Source organism: Protopterus annectens, chromosome 10.part0 (assembly GCF_019279795.1).
Source record: "Protopterus annectens isolate FY-2018-M chromosome 10.part0, PAN1.0, whole genome shotgun sequence".
Classification (NCBI taxonomy): Eukaryota; Metazoa; Chordata; order Ceratodontiformes; family Protopteridae; genus Protopterus; species Protopterus annectens.
In genome coordinates this window covers 644,854,230-644,872,551 of record NC_056744.1, presented here as the reverse complement: position 1 = coordinate 644,872,551, position 18,322 = coordinate 644,854,230, and the positions used below count along the sequence as shown (strand labels likewise).

At 43.6% G+C, this 18,322-nt stretch overlaps 1 protein-coding gene across 1 annotated transcript in view; it reads right to left on the bottom strand.

Annotated features, from left to right (window-relative positions):
- Positions 1-18,322, bottom strand: part of SSBP3 (single stranded DNA binding protein 3) — a 687,989-nt gene that overhangs the window by 1,592 nt on the left and 668,075 nt on the right. The gene's annotated exons all lie outside the window — the stretch shown is intronic.

The following is an 18,322-nucleotide window of genomic DNA, read 5'->3' as shown; positions in this document are numbered from 1 at the left end:
AATAAGCTTAACATAGCTGCCCTTTTCCCCTCCTGTGGCATTTTTACATCATTCAGCTTCCTCGATACACATGTGTTTTAATTTGTCTCCCTGGGTTTTACACCTTGGCTTGAGAAAAACTTGCACAGAAAGGAGTTTGTAGTCCTTTTGCTCTTACTCTCACAAAGTGGGTCATACTCTTAAAGGAGTCTGTGGATTCTCAGATGTTTTATTGTCTACTTTCATTTACAGCTGTCTTTCCTCTCTGGGGCCACAAACCTATTTAGACAGTGAAGAAACTGGATATCATTGGCAGAGACTGCATGAAGAGATACCCAATTCCTACTTATACAAATAAACAATTGACTCGAACACCATTTTGCAAATTAAGAAATGGCTTATTAAAGTGTACTTAAATTAGGACAACACAAACTAGAATGTCAAAAGTTTCAGATGCAGTTCAAAACTTTTTAGCAGTAGTTTGGAGTATGGTCAAGCAAAAAAATATATATATTGATAAGTTTGGGTACACTAATCAACGAGGACACACACTACACTGTAGGACAGAAAAAAAATATGGGTAAAAATAAAACCACATTAGCACACCCAAACAAGTCTCTGGGACAAGAAAAAAAACCCTTACTTATAGGGCTGCAGAGGACATCAGCACAATAAAAAAATATGTACATTTAAGTTTCTGGCATTAACGGCCTTATAAATCATTCAAGTCCGAGACAAATTTGATTCGTATGAAGCCATATCTACACTGTCCTAGGGAGTGCAACCTCTATAGAACAGATTTTGCTTTAAGTAACCTACAGGAAAGCTGGCAATCAAGACAGATATGTACAGTGGATATAAAAAGTGTACACACCGCTGTTAAAATGCCAGGTTTTTGCGATGCAAAAAAATATGACCACAATAAATCATTTCAAAACTTTTCCCACCTTTAATGTGACCTATAACCTGTACAATTCAAATAAAAAACAAACAAATCTGTTAGGGGAAAAATATAAAAAATAAAAAAATGTAGAATAAGCTGGTTGCATAAGTGTGTGCACACCCTTAAACTAATACTTGGTTGTAGTACATTTGGAAATGCAAGACTTTCTAGTATTGGGTTTTCTGGCCTCCTGCAAAACCCTGGCACATCCTCAGAGAATAAGTGTCTGAAAGGAATTAGAATCCTTTCACCCACAGTGTCAGCTGTAGCAGTGACAGATGTGGATGTATCAGGGATCCTCTGTTTTATGTGAGAAGGTCCACTCTGTGGGGTAACGTGTGGTGACGGCCCTTGGCTAAATGTAGAAGAAAGGGGGAACCAGTGCTGCCTTGGCCAAAAGGGCAACACCAGCAAGATTTTTGGTTGGTCCCATCAAATCTTGAACAGGACCTTTGGGATTACAGGAAAGGGAGGGAATGTATACAGAAACATCCTCTTCCAAGAAAAGGAGAGGGTGCCTACTTTCCAAACCAGAACACTTGGGACTCTGGCACAAAATTTTGTAAGGTGGCTGTTCAGGGGGAGACAAATAAATCTATTTGAGGAGTACCCCACTGGAGGACTATGTCCAGGAACACATCCCTCTGAAGCATCCATTTGTGGGATTAAGTCAAGGATCTCAGGGAATATGCCACTAGATTCCCATTGGAGGAAATGTACACTGCCTGAATAGTCATGCGGTATTGTGCATGAAATTCCCATATCAGGAAAGACAACCTGCTTGTTCACATACCAAAGGACTGTCATGTTGTCTGAGAGAGGGGCCTGAGTAAAGAAGAGGGTGAAATGTTTGTAGAACTAGAAGCAGTAATTGCATTTCCCTGATGCTGATGTGTTCCGTTTTCTGGAAGGGAGATCAAATTCCTTGAAATGTAAATCTGCCCAAGGTAGAAGGAAGCATCCTAGATAGTTTATCTGTAGCTACAGAAATAACTGCTGGGTCTGCAGCAGGACACCTGAAGAGGAATTTACAATCCTCATGGACCTTATAGAACTGGTCTGGCTTCTTGGGAGATAGGGCCTGGGAGTCTGGGGTTTGGGAAGCATTACGAAAGGCATCCAGAACTGCAGGATGCACAGGTGGAACTGCACAGGGGTTAGGAAAATCAACTTGTAGAAGTTGATCGTATCTTTTTTGGACATAAGAAATTTGGGGTGTGTCCCACTTAAAGTGTTCTCCAATTTTTCAGAAGATATTCACCAAATGAAATCTCTTCCATAGGAGAATCAGCATCGACTGACTCCTCTTCAGGGGAAACATATTCCTGAGAAGGAATTTGTGTTGAATAAGCCAAGGATTCCTGTTCATCACAGTTGTCACGGTCTCTAATCCTTTTTGGAAAAGGTTGGGGAGTAGGAGCAGGCTGAGAGGAAGGCTGCTCAAGTGCCGTGAAGCCTGAAAAAAGCTTTGGGAAAAGGCCTCCCAATCTGTAGGGGCCTCTTTAGCAGAGGACAAATTTTTTTTTGTTTTTTTCTTTGCAGGAGAAACAATCCTATGCAACATCTGAGGACCGGACAAAGGCCTGCATTCAAAAGTGTCTGACTCAATTTCTTCTCTCACTAGAGTTTGTAGTACACCCCCCCAGCCCTCTGTAATACTGAGTCCATGTTTCCCCGTGACATCCTGATCTTTTCTGTTCTACCTCCAAAGATGCGCTCACGGCCGAAGTCGAGGCAGACTCAGAAATGGGCTCAGCCAATAAATATGTGCCTGAAGTGGGACATGCCTCCGGGTTGACCAACACTTCGGTGGAGAGTCTAACGGTGGAGGTGCAGCAGAAGCCGCAGGCAGAGGTTTCTTGGCCTTGTGCTTCACTGGCTAGGTGTCGGATCCCAAGGTACCTTCCATACTCTTAGCTAACAACATAAGCTGTTGGTTCTCTAAACAGATAGCAAGAGAAGAGAGCCTGCTTCTAGGGGTCTTGGGAATAAAGGACTGGCAAATGCTACAGGACATATGGTCGTGGCTAGGCCCTAAACAAAAGAGAGACTGTACACAACTGTCCTTATGTGGAACTAGTCTTCCACACTGGCACTTGCCCTTCTTGGATGACATAACCAAAACAGTAGTAAAGAGAAAATTTTCCCATGGCTAAAGTTGCAATCACTTATACAAGCAGACAGTCAGAATGGCGTTCTGACTGGCACAGAAACGTTCTGAGGATGGTACATGCACACGTCCCTTTTATGGCCTATGTCCAATTGCAGCCTACATGCGACGTACCACATACCCTTAAGTAGTGTAAGACACTTGTATACTGGCCAACATTGGGTCACCTTCTTGTGGGAGGTCCCCCTCAGGTTAAGAATACTGCAGCAAGTGAACAGAAGGACATATTCTGAGATGAGATGTAGTGAGTCCTTAAGTTTAATTTGACGGGCTGCCAAAAAACAATTACTAGAAATTGGAAAACAGAATCTAGACCAACTACATTTGCAGTACTGAAAATTACAAAAGATGAAAAAAGAACTGGAAGTGGGATCTTTACAAAAGGAAAGGCGCAAATTACATAGAGAAAAAATGGAATTTGTGGGAATACATGCTGAATAATGTTCAGGAGGAGTGAGGTTTAAGGGAAGGCAGGAACTGAGAAATTTACGCAATGTTGGATTAAATGACAACTGTTACAAAGAAAAAAACGAAAATGTATGTAATTTATAATGCATGTAAATGAAAAAAGCCAATATGGTTGGGTTGGGTTCCTTTTCTATTAATGTAAGTGTGCCTATGTCTTGGGCGATAATTTAATAAAGGCATTTTAAAAACAAAATTCTGGGACTGAAAGAAATGTGGGAAGGAAAGTCCACTATCCTTGCCAGGACCTACCTCCAGAACCATTAATGGATCTCAGTGGTAAAAGTTCTGTATGTAGGTTATAAGAAACAGTGCATAGCAAAGACTTTCTGGAGTCAAGAAAAATTGATGGGTCACAATGGCTAAAGCAAGTCTAAAAGTCCACAAAGGAAAAGAACTTCAATAAATATGATGCAGAAAAGAAAAGAAGGGATACAAATGTCAGTAGCTACAAAGTAATCCGGAACTGGCCAAGGATTAGTTAAATTTCTGTTGCCCCATAAAATTCTACAGGAGACACACTACCATTTCAGTCAGTCAGCTGTTTTTATGGAAGCATATTTGGAATGAATAGCTCAAGTGGAAAAAAGAAAATTAGGCTGGATAAAAATCTTAAATGTACATAGCCTATGACCAGAATAAGATGAATTAAAGTACAGTCATGTCCCACTTACCATAATTGTAGATGGTGATGCAGATCAGTGCTGCAGTACTGATTCTTGGGCCATACAGAAGCCCTCAACAGGCCTGATTTATAGCGTCTTTACATCATCCCTAGCAGATGGATGTCATCCTCAGGTCTTTCTAAGCAGTAAACAAGCAGTCTGATGCTTGAGGACACCACAGCCTATCCAGTTGTCTGAATTTGAGTGAGGAAGAGAAATATCATATGAGATGGAGAGGAGGATGATGGAGATGAGAGGACTATCTGACAAGAACTCCCCTCTACCCTTGCACCCAACAAGAGGAGAGAAAAGTGGTCGTCAGAAAGAGGGATTAGAGGGTGGGAGTATTACTGTAACACTGATCTACTTAAACATCTACAATTATGGTAAATGGGACACAACTGTACTATGTTCTTCATAGTCAATGCTGCAGTAGTGATTTTGGACGGACTCCCAAAGTCAACAGGTGGGTGGTAGGTCATCTGTATGACCCTAGGAAATAAGGCTTTGTAGGATGGCAGTAGCAAAACCTGCTCTAGCTCTGGAGACATTACCTAGGTTAAGGTGTTTTGTAAAGGTGTGCACAGAGTTTCATGTGGTTGCCTCTAGGATGGCCTGAGTAGGGACTCCTTTGAGGAAAGCAGTGGTAGTTGCACCACGCCTGATGGGGTGGGCTTTAATATACCCAAGCAGAATTTTCTTCATGGTGGGAGTAACAGAACTTCATGCAGTTGGCTACCTAACTGGAAATGGTTTGTTTGGAGACAGGCCTGTCTGGTTTACCCTCTGCAAAAGCCACCGGTGATTGCTCTATCAGAGTTTTTGTCCCATCTACAGAGAAACTGCTCTGCCTGTGCACATCCAGGGAATGAAGGACTTGCTTTGTCTGACTGGCAGGTGAACAGCCTGGTTTAGGGTAAGTTCTGATGCCAGCTTAGGTATAAAAGATGCGTTTGTTCTAAGGGTTACCCTATCCCTGTGAAAGGCTTTTTACACACGAGGGCTTGTAGCTTTAAGACCCTCACTGCTGATGTGACCTCTATAAAGAAACCAGTCTACCAAGTGAGTGTCTTCAGACAGGCTGTGGCAGCAAGTTCAAAAGGGGGCAAGATGAGTCTCTCAAGCCCATAATTTACATTACAGGGAGGAATAGGGTTCCTTCTGAATGATCAAGCGACTTACTCCTTTTAGGAAAAGGTTCATGTGGGGGTGCAACATAGATTGAACACTATGTAGGTAAGCTGAGATGACAAATGCATGTACTTTAACACTGGAGTAAGAAAATCTCAGTCTAAACAGGCCTGAAAGGCACTCCAGGACTGAGATGATTTCTGGCCTAAGGGTGATATGAGGCATTACTTGGAATCAAAACCCACTTCTCCAGGCTGTTAACCTTTGTGTGTGGCTAGGTGAGGATGGAAGACGGACTCCTTAGTTTAGCTGAGGAGATTTACTTCCCATGGCAGGGTGAGGAACCTCCTCTCACTGAGGGACATGAAAAAGAAAGGGTGAACCAGTGTTACCTTGTCAGAAAGGGGCCACTAGGATCATGCTGGTTCTGTCCTTCCTGACTTTCACCAGTAACATGGAGATCAGAGGCAATAAAAATGCATAAAGGGCAAGTTAGTCCATGTGACAGCAAAAGCATCTATTTTCCAAGTCCTTGTCTGTTGACCTCTGCTGTCTCTTCTGGTGAGTGGCAAACAGGTCTAAGGAGACACCCTGCCCCATACACACTGTAGACTTTGGTCCAGGAACACCTGAGAGCTTCAGCATCCACTTGCTGAGGTCTAGAAGACCTCTGCTTAGAGAATCTGCCAGGATACTGTTCTGACCTAGAATACAAGATTCTATGAGAAATTTCCCCTGGGTTGAGCAATATGGTGTTCTTCCACCACAAAAGCTCCTTCAGGCATGGAAGGAAAAGCTATAGGGTATATAGGGGATGAGAATGCTGTTCTCAAGCATTTTTTTGGAACCACTAATGTTTTCTTTTTTGTAAACCACCACGTTTGTTTTCTCATGCATAACTTTGCAAGTGGGATCATGAGAGGGCAGGAGGCCATGTAACCCAAAATCCACAGAAATTCCCTTGGTGAGACGTGTTGTTTTGGAAACAGACTGGTCCGGGAATTTATCAGGAAAGATATCTTGTTCTGGGGAAGGAAGGCTTTCTGTTGGGCCAAATCTCTGACTGCTCAAATAGACAGAAACCTTGTTTGAAGAAGAATTTGTGACTTTTGAAGATTTAAAGCAAGATCTACCTTTTGAAAGCAGTCTACAGTGATCTGCAAGGTGTCTAGGGTCTCTGTTGTGGATCTTCCCTGAATTAATAGGAGTAAATATGAACACCCATAGTTTTGCAACATGCTATCAGAGCAGCTAAGCATTGTGTGAAAACGCTGGGTGCAGTGGACAGCCCAAATGGTGAAGAACAGAATTGGAAGTGAGAGCCTGTTGATACAAATCTTAGGTTTTTCTGTGACTGACTACTGCTGGGACATGGAGGCAAGCATCTTTTATATCTAGAGTGACAGAGGCTTGGAAGATCATAGGAAGTAATTTTTGCGAAGTAAGCATTTTGAACTTTGGGATATTGGAGAAACTTTAGTTTTGGATGGGCCTCCAGGTGCCCTCATTTCTTGGAACTAGAAAGATCCTCAAGTAGAAGCCTTTTGTAAAAGCTCCTTTCTATGATGTTAAAGACCCACTGATCCCTGGTGATGGTTTTCCATTGATTTACAAAGGCAAGTCTTCCAGCTAGAGGTTTGGAAGAGAGGGATATGGAAGGTTAGGGTTGAACACAGTCAAAGTTGGTCTCTCTGTGCTGGGTGTGCTCTTTGGAGCTCCCTGTTTTGTGTGATTGTTCTGGTTGCTACCTAGTACACTGTCTGGGTCGTTTGCCATGGGGAAGTCTTCCCTTGCCTTGTCTAGGGGGAACAAGCAAAAGTTTTGAGGGGTAATTTTTACTGCACCTTGGTGTCAGATGGATAAAATTCTTTCACAGTTTTTACTTGCTTTCTTTTCTTATCAAGAGTCTCGAAAACCTGTTCGACTGGAGGTTTGAAAGCCTTGTGGAGCATCCTGTAGTTCATAACCTTGATCTGATCTAACAGAGGCTGGACCCAGAGCCATGCATGTCTGCAGACGACAGAACCCTTGGCAGCTGCTCAGCATGATGCATCAAAGGCTTCACAGCCACACTTTCAGGATTGTCTGGAGACTTGTAAAGCTTATTCGACTGTCTCCTGAATTTCCTTTGATAAGGTCCTATCTGCAAAAGAGTGCGACTTTTTTAAAATTTTGTCCTGGAGAGATTCAGGGTGTTTTAGCATGTGGAATTGGCAATCCAATGCTCTCATTTCAAAAGTGGCAGAGTTATAAGCTTTTTTTTCTCCAAGTTTTTCTAACAGTCTACATTCCCTATCATTAAAGTAAGGGATGTTTAGTTAGCCACTTAGGTACACCATTTGTGGATTCAGTAGAAACTACTGAGGAGTCAGCCTTGGGATTTTTGTAAAGGTGCTTGTGAGATTATGTAAAACCTGTCTGGTGTCCTAGGACCAGAGGGTAAAGAATCAGGATGTAAAGCAATGTCTTCAACATCATCCAGTACTGCATGTAAAGGAGGGATAGCCAGTGGCCCGGAAAAAGGCAAACTTCGCAGTTCCCTGTAAATGGGTCTGAGCTTGCTTTTCCATTTGAAAGCTTTATTCATTCTTTGAAGGATATCCCCAAAAGACAGGTCCTAGGGGGGTAGGGCAGAAGAGAGGGTGTCATCACAATCAATCTGGACAAGTCTGTGGTGGCAGGTACCCACAGTAGGACAACTCCTCATCTTCTGAGCTTGAGGAACCTGAATCTTCATGAAAGGCTACATCCCTGCTTCTTCTGGATGGGAAGGCTTCAGCAGCAGAAACATGTGAGGGCTCTCTGGATTTCTTAAAAAGGCCATTAATTCCTGTGCTATTTTTAGGAGGTTTTGAGCTTCAGCCCGAGTAGTAGTTGAAGGCAGGAGCAAAGAAAAAAAGTGGTTAACTTTGGTTTAGCTGTCTGTTTAGAAGGGATGACCTGAGATTGTGGTTGTCTAACTGCAACTTTGGTTAAGGTTTCACTAAGCGAAGTATACAGGGCGACTCCCTTGGGACCCAGAATGCAAACGCCAGAAGCCGAGGCCTGTTGAGAGACCTCAGACCAAATCAAATTCTTTGTCATGGTAACAGTGGTAGGTAGTCTGGAAACCATGGTGGTCTTCCATGTGGTCACAGCAGAGGGTTTGGGCCGGAGTTGCCAAACCAGGGGGCTACAAAGGTGCCTCATTTGGGTCATTGTTGACTCTGGGACTAGAGCAGGAGCTTTCTTGATAATGTCAGAGTCCTTGATCTTTTTGTCTTTCAATTTCATAACAGTAGCAGAAGCCATTGTTTGAGAAGGCCCTGTGGTAGAAGTGGGTTGTGATGCCACTAGGGAAAATGAAAACGAGGACTTCATATGGGTGGCTAATATCTTGACCCTACATTTGAGTTTTTTTTGCATGGAATTATGCATACTCAGGACAATTAGAAATGTCATGCTGAGGCCTCAAGCAGAACAGACAAAATGTGTGAAAATTGTTGACATATAGCTACTTGCACTCTGACATCCAGATGTTGCTCTTTGGACATCTGTCAGCAAGGAATGATGCAAAGACTTTGGATATCAGGCACAGTGCGATCTACTGCAACACTGAGTATGAAGAAAGTACAGTTGTGTACACTTACCATAAATGTAGATGTTCGAGTGTATTCACTGTTGCAGTCATTACATTTGGGTAATCTGCTGGCAGGTTGCCCTCAGTCGGCCTGAATAACAAAGTCTTGGGTCCTGCGTCAGTTGCGGTCTCCTCTTCCATGATGTCAGGTCGTCAGGGGTATAAAACAAGCAGCCGACTCCATTTTAATCAGTTTTTCTTGCCCCAGATGTCAGGTGCCCCCCAAATGGGGAGCAAAAATATATAAACAAACAGTAAATATATATAAATGCACCTTAGAAACATAAAATTTACCTTCAACTAAAAGCAAATACACCACTAAGGCTTTTGAGTATAGTGAAGGAAAGAAAATGTATAGACTGGGGGATGGTGGGTGGGTAACTCGGACTGCAACAGTGAATACACTCGAACATCTACATTTATGGTAAGTGTACACAACTGTAGTATGTTCTTCGTGTTTCACTGTTGCAGTCATTACATTTGGGTAGAATCCCAAAGCTATGGATGGGAGGATGGATCTAAACAGCATTAAGAGCAGCTATAAGGCCCTGCAAGACTGCAGTGGCAAAGCCTGCCCTGGATTTAGAGAAGAGAGGTAAATGGTAATGCTTTGCGAACATATGAACAGAGCTCCAAGTAGCAGCTTCTAGAATGTCTTTGGTAGGGACCCCTCTGAGAAAGGCTGCTGAAGTGGAGGCAGCCCTGGTGGAGTGGGACCCGATGCCCTTTGGCACAGGTTTACCATGGTGCAAATAGCAGAAAGGAATACAGTGGCTTATCCATTTAGAAATAGTCTGCTTTGATATAGCCTTCCCCTCTGATCCTGCAGCAAATGCTACCAGTAGTTGCTCAGACTTTCTTAGAGATTTTGTCCTGTTCAAGTAGAATCTTAGTTGTCTGTGTACATCCAATGAATGCAGAATCCGCTCCCCCTTGTTCTGTGGATTTGGGAAAAAAGTTGGTAGGTGAATGGTTTGGTTAAGAGCCACACTGGATACCACCTTAGGCATAAAGGAAGGATTGGCCCTGAGGGCCACCCTGTCCGGGCAAAATATAATGAATGGCTCCACTGCCATGAGGGCCTGTAGTTCTGAAACCTTTCTAGCTGAAGTGACTGCCAAAAGGAAAGCTGTCTTCCAAGAAAGAAATTTTATATCTGCAGAAGCTGCTGGTTCAAATGGAGGTAGGGTGAGTTTTTCCAGCACAAAACTGAGGTCCCATTCGGGGGTTGGCACTCTCCTGGGAGGCCTTAAATATTTGGCCCCTCTGAGATACTGTTTTAGCAGTGGATGAGAAAAGAGTGGAGGATCTGTGTTGTAATGAGCCGAGATGGCAGAGGCATGGATTTTTATTGAAGAAAAGGATAGGCCCTTGTCAAGCATCTCAGTTAAGTACTGTAAAATCTGAGGAATATTGGGCTTTGCTGTGTCTGTTCCCTGTGCTTGGTTCCAAGCGCAGAATCTTTTCCATTTATCAGCATAAGATTTTCTAGTACTAGGCCTTATGGCTTCCAAAATGACATGCATCACAGTTTTACTGAGAGATGTGGTTTGAATAATTAGTTGATTAGCCATGCTGCAAGATTCACAGTTTGGAGCGGATTGTGCAGAATTTGATAGTTCTGCTGAGACAGTAGGCGATGTGTCTGAGGCAAGTACCACAGAGGAAGGTGTGACATATTCCTTAGAAGCAGATAGCAGTGTTAGCGAGGCCAGTCTGGAGCAATTAAAATCATTTTTGTTTTTTCCTGTCTGACTTTTTAAGACTTTGTGGAGAGTACAGGCAGAGGGGGAAAGGCACAGACTGATAGGTTTTTCCAGCTGAAGGATACAGCATTCACCTTCCATGCTTTTTTGTGATGCATTCTCATGCAGAATTTGTCCAACTGATAGTTTTGGGGAGAGGCAAATAGATCTATGGCTGGGCTTCCCCATTTCTGTGTTAACATGTTGAAGATTTGTGGATTCAGTTTCCATTCGTGTGGGTTCATAAGATTTCTGCTTAGGTCGTCTGCCAAAGTATTTTGCTTTCCTGTCAGGAATTGAGCTTGAAGATGTATTTGGTAAGTTAAGGCTGTGTTCCACAAGGCCATGGCTAGTCTGCAGAGGGGGTAGGAATGGGTACCCCCCTGCTTCTTTATGTACCACATAAATGTGGTGTTGTCCTTCTTTATCAGTAGTTGTCCTGGATGAAGTAAGTCCTTGAAGGCTGTCAGAGCATTCTGAACAGCTAACATTTCTTTCTGGTTGATATGCAGATGCATTTGGCTTGGGCTGCATTTGCCCTGAATGCATCTCCCTGCCAGGTGGGCCCCCCAAGCATAGTCTGATGTATCTGTAGTTAGGGTTTGGGTGGCAGGGGGAAGAGTGAATGACAGCCCCTTGTTTTGGTGACATGTCTCTGCCCACCAAAGAAACTCCTGTTGTAAGCAGGGAATGACAGGGATCATGGTTTCCAGGCTGTGACAATGTTGACTCCATAAACTTTTTAGGTACCATTGAAGTTTCCTCATATGCAGTCTCGCAAATGGAATTAGTAGAATGCAGGATGCCATGAACCCCAAAGCCTGCAGAATTTGTCTTGCAGATAACCGGGTTTTTGTTGCAATTTGTTTGAAATATGTTGTCAATTGCAGTTGTTTGAAGTATGTTGTCAATTGCAGTTGTTTGTCTGGCGTGAGGTAAGCCATCTGGGCAGTTGTATTTAAGCTTGCACCCAGAAATGTAATCATTTGAGAAGGTACCAGTTGTGATTTTTCGTTTATCGTGTTCCCTAGGCATGCTAGGCGCCTTTTTACAAATGCCAGATGCTGAAGAAGAGTGTCCTTGTCCTCTGCCTGAATGAGACAATCGTCCAGATAAGGATAAATTTGAATGTTTCTTTGTCTGCAGAATGCAATTACTGGTGCCAGGCACTTTGTAAAGACCCTGGGCGCAGTAGATAAGCCAAAGGGCAGTGCAGAGAATTGGTAATGCAAAAAAGCCTGCTTTGAAGCGGAGGTATCTTCTGCAAGATTCCCTTATTGGGATATGCAGGTATGCCTCTTAAGTCTAGAGTCACTAACCAAGCATTCTTGCCTAGCATAGGCAGTAGCTGTTGTAAAGTCAGCATTTTGAATTTTGGAATGTCCAGGAACGTGTTCAGAATCGATATGTCCAGTATCGATACCAGGAAAAGTCTTGAATAAAATCCTTGTTCTTTTTCCTTTTCTAGTACTGGTTGACTAGCCCCCATATCCATGAGGAACATGACTTGTTTCTGGGCCTTTGCCCACTAGTTTTGTGGCAGATCCGGCCATCCGTTTGGAATTGGCAAAGTATGGAAATGGAATCTGTACCCCTGGGATACTATGTTTGATACCCACATGTCCTGGGTAATTGTCAATTTTGAGCATGAAGTGCTGGTTTCCCCCCCAAGGGGGCTGCCAAAAGATAAGTGCTTGGAAATGGTGCAGGAAAGTCACTGAGACTGCTTACTATAGGGTTGTGCTTTGTTACCTCCAGATTTGGAGGTGGAGGCACCCCATTGCTTTGACCTGTAGGATCCTTGCAATTGATATCTGGAGCCTTCTGAGCGCCTGGGTTCGCCCTGAGTGGCTCTGGTGGACACAGGAAAGGACAAATTTTTAGTAGGCCAGTGCCTACTGAACCTGGGTGGCTGCAGTTTCAAAAAATCTTTTACAGTTTGCATAGATTTAGTTTTGTCTTCCATTTTCTTTAAAACCTCTTCTGCCTTATTACCAGAGTATCATGCTGTAAAGGAGCATCCAACAATTTAGCTTTAACATGATCAGGCAGATTTTGCTCCTTGAGCCAGGCATGCCTTCTTATCACAGATCCAGTAATGGCGGCCCTACAAGAGGCCTCCAAGGAATCAAAACCACATTGCAAAGTATGCTTTCCAACCTGTTCTGCTACATGCAATAAATCCTGCAACTATTTTCCACACAATCAGAAATCAACATAATTTTCTGTTTCAGTAAGCTCATAACATGCTGTTGATATTTAAGCATATGAAACTGGCAGTTTAAAGCCCTGCTTGCCAAGGTTACGGACGTATACACCTTCTTACCCCATCTAACCAGCACCCTGGAATCTCTATCTGAAGGAGTAGGATTCTTGGCTGTAGAAGCCTCAACACCTTTGGGACCCTGAGAAATAGTCTCAGGATCAGCAGCAGGATTTTTGAAAAGAAATTTGTGGGAGTCAGGAACCCTGTAATATCTGTCTGGCTTACTAGGAGCCGGAGGCAATGAATCAGGAGCCATGCTTGATTCAGAGAACACATCATCCACAATGTCTAATACAGGAGGTATTGCCAAAGGCCTATGCTGAGGTAGAAGGAAATCCTTAAGCCTCTTTTTTTGATTCAGAAAAATCCTGACTCTCCCAATGAAAATGTAAAGTCTCTCCAAGACAGTAATCCTCAGGAGGAGATGCAGATGGGATGGATTCCTCTGCATCAGAATCCTCATAGGGTGGAATAGAAAATTCCTGATCAGAAGAAATGGAAACCTGATCTGAAGATTCATAATCAGTGCCTTGCTTAGGCCTCTTAGCGGGGGGGGGGGCCCTGATCAAGGTAATTAAGTCCTCAGCCATTTTGATCATTTGTTTTTTAGGCATAGGGGCCGGAGAACATGGCTCATGTGTTGGTTTTTTAGACATAGAAGTTGTTTTTGACCTTGTTTTTGTTGATGGCGTCAGTTTAATATAAAAATGTTGAGGTCTGAAAACACTCTCAGAAGCCGGTGCCTGCTCAGCAGCTCCAGACCCATCCAAGGGAGAGACAGCCGCGGGTACAATACTTTGAGAATCTCGTGGCATACCGGACTCCGAATGGGTCTCGGTAGAGGCTTGCGACTCAAAAGTAGTGGGTATCAGGGGCTGCAAAAGCGCCTCACTGAGTACCGACGACTGGCTTAGGAGAAGCTTCATCATCGGTTTTGGACCTCGATGGTCTGTCTCAGTCTTTTTCCTTGCATTTTTTGTGAACTCCGGTAGTCGGATTGCTAACCGACGGCTTATCTGGGTAGTTAAAATTTTGAACCAAAATATTTAAAAGCAAAAATATAACGATGCTTAATAGTGCGTTGGTTAAATTTAGCACAGAACTGACAGCAAGGCACGTTGTGGTCAGGGCCTAGGCAAGGAATACAGTACAAATAAAAATCCTTATGAGGTATTTGCTTCCCACAAGTAATGCAATTGTTAACTTTTACTGACATCGGTAAGGAGCAAGAAAAAGTTTCCCCAACGGGGTACTTAGCTTTAGTTTGAAGACTTTGGTTCTGAAACTCGAAAACGAAAATTTCAGGAGTCTGCCGACCAGCACTTGCGAACTGCTTCTGCTTTGGGCACCGCACGGCAAGAAAAACTGATTAAAATGGGGTCGGCTGCTTGTTTTATACCTCTGATGACCTGACGTCATGGAAGAGGAGACAGCAACTGATGCAGGACCCAAGACATTGTTATTCAGGCCGACTGAGGGCAACCTGCCAGCAGATTACCCAAATGTAATGACTGCAACAGTGAAACATGAAGAAAATCATCTGCAAGGACAAGCCCATTAGGCACACAGCATCTACAAAAAGCTGCACAAATTAAAATGAATCACATACAGTCCATAACAAAACCCACAAAAAAATCACAAGATAACAGATAAGGACAGCTAAAATTGCCTGTGTCATAAAAAATGGAATCTTTAGTCTATATATAATTTTCTGTTTATGCCTTACACCATGGTTCCAGGGTTGTGTGTGAAAAGTTTTTGTCAACTAGTCCACCTGCCCAGTTATCCAACTGAAACAAATAAGGGATAAAAAAGGGTTTTGGCACGACTAGAACAGCATCCAAAACATAGGAGTTTAAACTGTGCAAGAAAAAAAAAATACAGAACTTGATAACCCTGTAATAAGGACATCAAGAGGTGAATGCATTGTATGCATTTCACTGCAAACAACATCGTGGGGAAGTAGCAGCACACAAGCACTAAGACACAGTCAAAGAACCCAGATGTGAAAAATGAACACACCATATGAAAATGCCATGAACTGAGATGGCAGTGTAATCTGAAGTTCAACCATTTTAACTTTAATAATGCCTCTCCATGTCCATTAAGGAGGTGAAAGGAGAAAATTGATCGTTAATGTGGGAGTGCACTCTGGAAGACAGGAAAGCTGTAAAAAAAATTAAACTGACTTCCCAGTGCCCTGATGCGATTTTCTCTCTATCTTTTGGTGGTCTGGCTACTCTGATAAGAGTATTAATTACTTCAGCAGTAGGGCAATATGCAACAATGAAGGACAAGTGTGCTTCTGGCACTTCAGAAGAGTACTACCATGACAAATGCTTATAAATAGTGTCGTTGTGCCAGCAGCTTTAGAGATTCAGAAAGTACAGTTGTGTACACCTACCATAAATATAGATGTTTGAGTGCATTCACTGTTGCAGTCATCACACACGAGTTATCTGCCTGCAGGTAGCCCTCAGTCGGCCCGAACACCAGAGTCTTGGGATTTCTGCGTCAGATGCTGTCGCCTCTTCCATGAAGTCAGGTCATCAGGGGTATAAAACATGCAGCCGACGCCATTACATCAGTTCTTCTTGTCCCAGATGTCAGAAGCCCCCAAAATAGGAAGCTATTACATGGTGTGGAACGCCTCCAGTAAAAAGTAAATACCCCTGCCATAAAAGATGGCCATAAAGAGGAAGGTAGAAAGGATACAGAAAGCCAGGGGGCTGGAGGGAGGGAAACCAGGACTGCAACAGTGAATACACTAACATCTACATTTATGGTAAGTGTACACAACTGCACTATGTTCTTCGTGTTTCACTGTTGCAGTCATCACACTTGGGTTGATTCCCAAAGCTGAGGAAGGGTGGAGGCAGTCAAGAAGTGTTAGGGCTGGCTAGCAGGCCTTGTAAGACTACTGTAGCAAATCCAGCTCTGGATTTAGAAAAAATAGGTAAGTGGTAATGCTTGGTGAAGGTGTGCACAGAACTCCAGGTTGCAGCTTCCAGGATGTCCCTGGTAGCCAGTCCTCTGAGAAATGCTGTAGAGGTTGAAGTAGCTCTAGTGGAATGAGTTCCGATCCCCAGAGGGGTAGGTTTTCCATGGTGCTTGTAGCAGAAATGGATGCAGTGTGCTATCCATTTGAAAATGGTTTGCTTCGAAATGGCCTTGCCCTCTGCCCCTGTAGCAAAGCTGACTAGCAGTTGGTCAGATTTTTTGAAAGGCTTAGTCCTGTCAAAGTAGAACCTGAGCTGTCTGTGCACGTCCGAGTGCAGGATCCTTTCCCCTTTATTCTGAGGATTAGGGAAAAAGGTTGGCAAATGGATGGGTTGGTTTAAAACCACAATGGATACCACCTTGGGCATAAAGGAAGGGTTAGTCCTGAGGGAAACCCTACCAGCATGCAAAATAATGAAGGGCTCCACCACCATTAGTGCCTGTAACTCAGACACTCTTCTTGTTGAAGTAATAGCTAGAAATAAGGCTGTTTTCTCGGAGAGGAATTTTAACTCTGCTGAAGCAGCAGGTTCAAAAGAGGGAAGTGTGAGCTTCTCCAGTACAAAGTTAAGGTCCCAGGCCGGGGTGGGAGCTCTCCTAAGGGACCTTAAATTGTTAGCTCCTCTCAGGAACTGTTTGATGAGAGAGAGAGTGAGAAAAGAGAGGTGGCTTGGTATTATAATGAGCTGAGATGGCAGAGACATGAATTTTAATGGATGAGAAGGATAGGCTTCTGTGGAGCAGCTCTGCTAGGTAATGAAAGATTTGAGGTAAGGTGAGCACAGCTGTGTCCTTTCCTTGAGACTGACTCCAGGAACAATATCTTTTCCACTTTTCAGCATAGGATTTCCTAGTACTAGGCCTTCTGGCCTCAATGATGATGTCCAGCACCTGTTTGCTGAGGGATGCTGGTGGTGTATTCAGGGGATAAGCCAGGCTGCAAGGTTTAGGGTTTGCCGCTGTGAATGCAAAATCTGTCCCTCCTGCTGAGACAACAGGGAAGGTGTCTGATGTAGGTGCCAGGGTGGCACTGCTATCAGACTGTGTAGGAGTGGATACCAGTGCTGGCGTGGCCAGTCTGGTGCAATAAGGATTGCCCTTGGCCTGTCCTGTTTGATCTTGAGTAGTACTTTTGAGAGGAGGAAAGGCATAAATTGAGATGTTTTCCCATGTAAAGGATAGGGTATCCACCTTCCAGGCACTGCTGTGAGGGTTCCTGGTGCAAAAGTTGCTCAATTGGTGGTTTTGGGGGGAAGCAAAAAGGTCCATCTGTGGTGTTCCCCACCTCTGGGTTAGAAGTTTGAATGAGTTGGGTTCCAGTTTCCACTCGTGAGGGTCCAGTAAATTTCTGCTCAAGTTGTCTGCAAGTGAATTTTATTTGCCTGGCAGGAATTGAGCTTGTAGGTGCACCTGGTTGCTCAAGGTTGTGTTCCACAGAGCCATGGCTAACCTGCAGAGTGGGTAAGAATGAGTTCCGCCCTGCTTATGTACCACATAACCATGGTGCTGTCTGTCTATCAAGAGCTGTCCTGGAAGGATAAAATATTTGAAGGCTGTCAGAGCACTCTGTACAGCTAGCATCTCTTTTTGACTGATATGCAGGGGAATTTGTTCTGGGCTCCATTTGCCTGCCATGTGAGCTCCCCATGCATAGTCTGATGCGTATGTTGCCAGGGTTTGGGCAGCGAGGAGTTGAGTGAAAGGAAGTCCCTTGTTGTGGTTGCATGCTTCTGCCCACCAAAGGAACTCTGCCCTTAGACAAGGTATGAAAGAATCACTGTTTCCAGGTCCTGAGAAAGTTGACACCAGAGATTTTTTTTTTTAAGTACCATTGAAGCTTCCTTATATGCAGTCTTGCATATGGAATTAGCAGAATGCATGAGGCCATGAACCCTAAGACTTGCAGTATTTTCTTTGCAGACAGCTGGGTTTTGGTGGCCGTTAGTTTGAAATAGTTTGTCAAATGGACCTGCTTTTCTGGAGTGAGGAATGCCATCTGGGAAGTTGTGTTCAAGCTTGCTCCCATGAATACAATTTGTTGGCTGGGCACCAGTTGTGATTTCTTTTCATTGATGGTGTATCCCAGTAAAGTTAGAAGTCTTTTTAAAAATAGCAGGTGCTGAAGTAGCAATTCCTGACTGTCCGCCTGAATCAGGCAATTGTCCAAGTATGGGTAGATTTGAATATTTCTCTGCCTGCAGTATGCAATGGCTGGAGCCAGGCATTTTTGTGAATACTCTGGGCACAGTAGATAAGCCAAAGGGAAGTCCAGGGAACTGATAATGCAAAGAGCCTGCCCTAAAACGTAGATATTTCCTGCAAGACTCCCTTATGGGGAT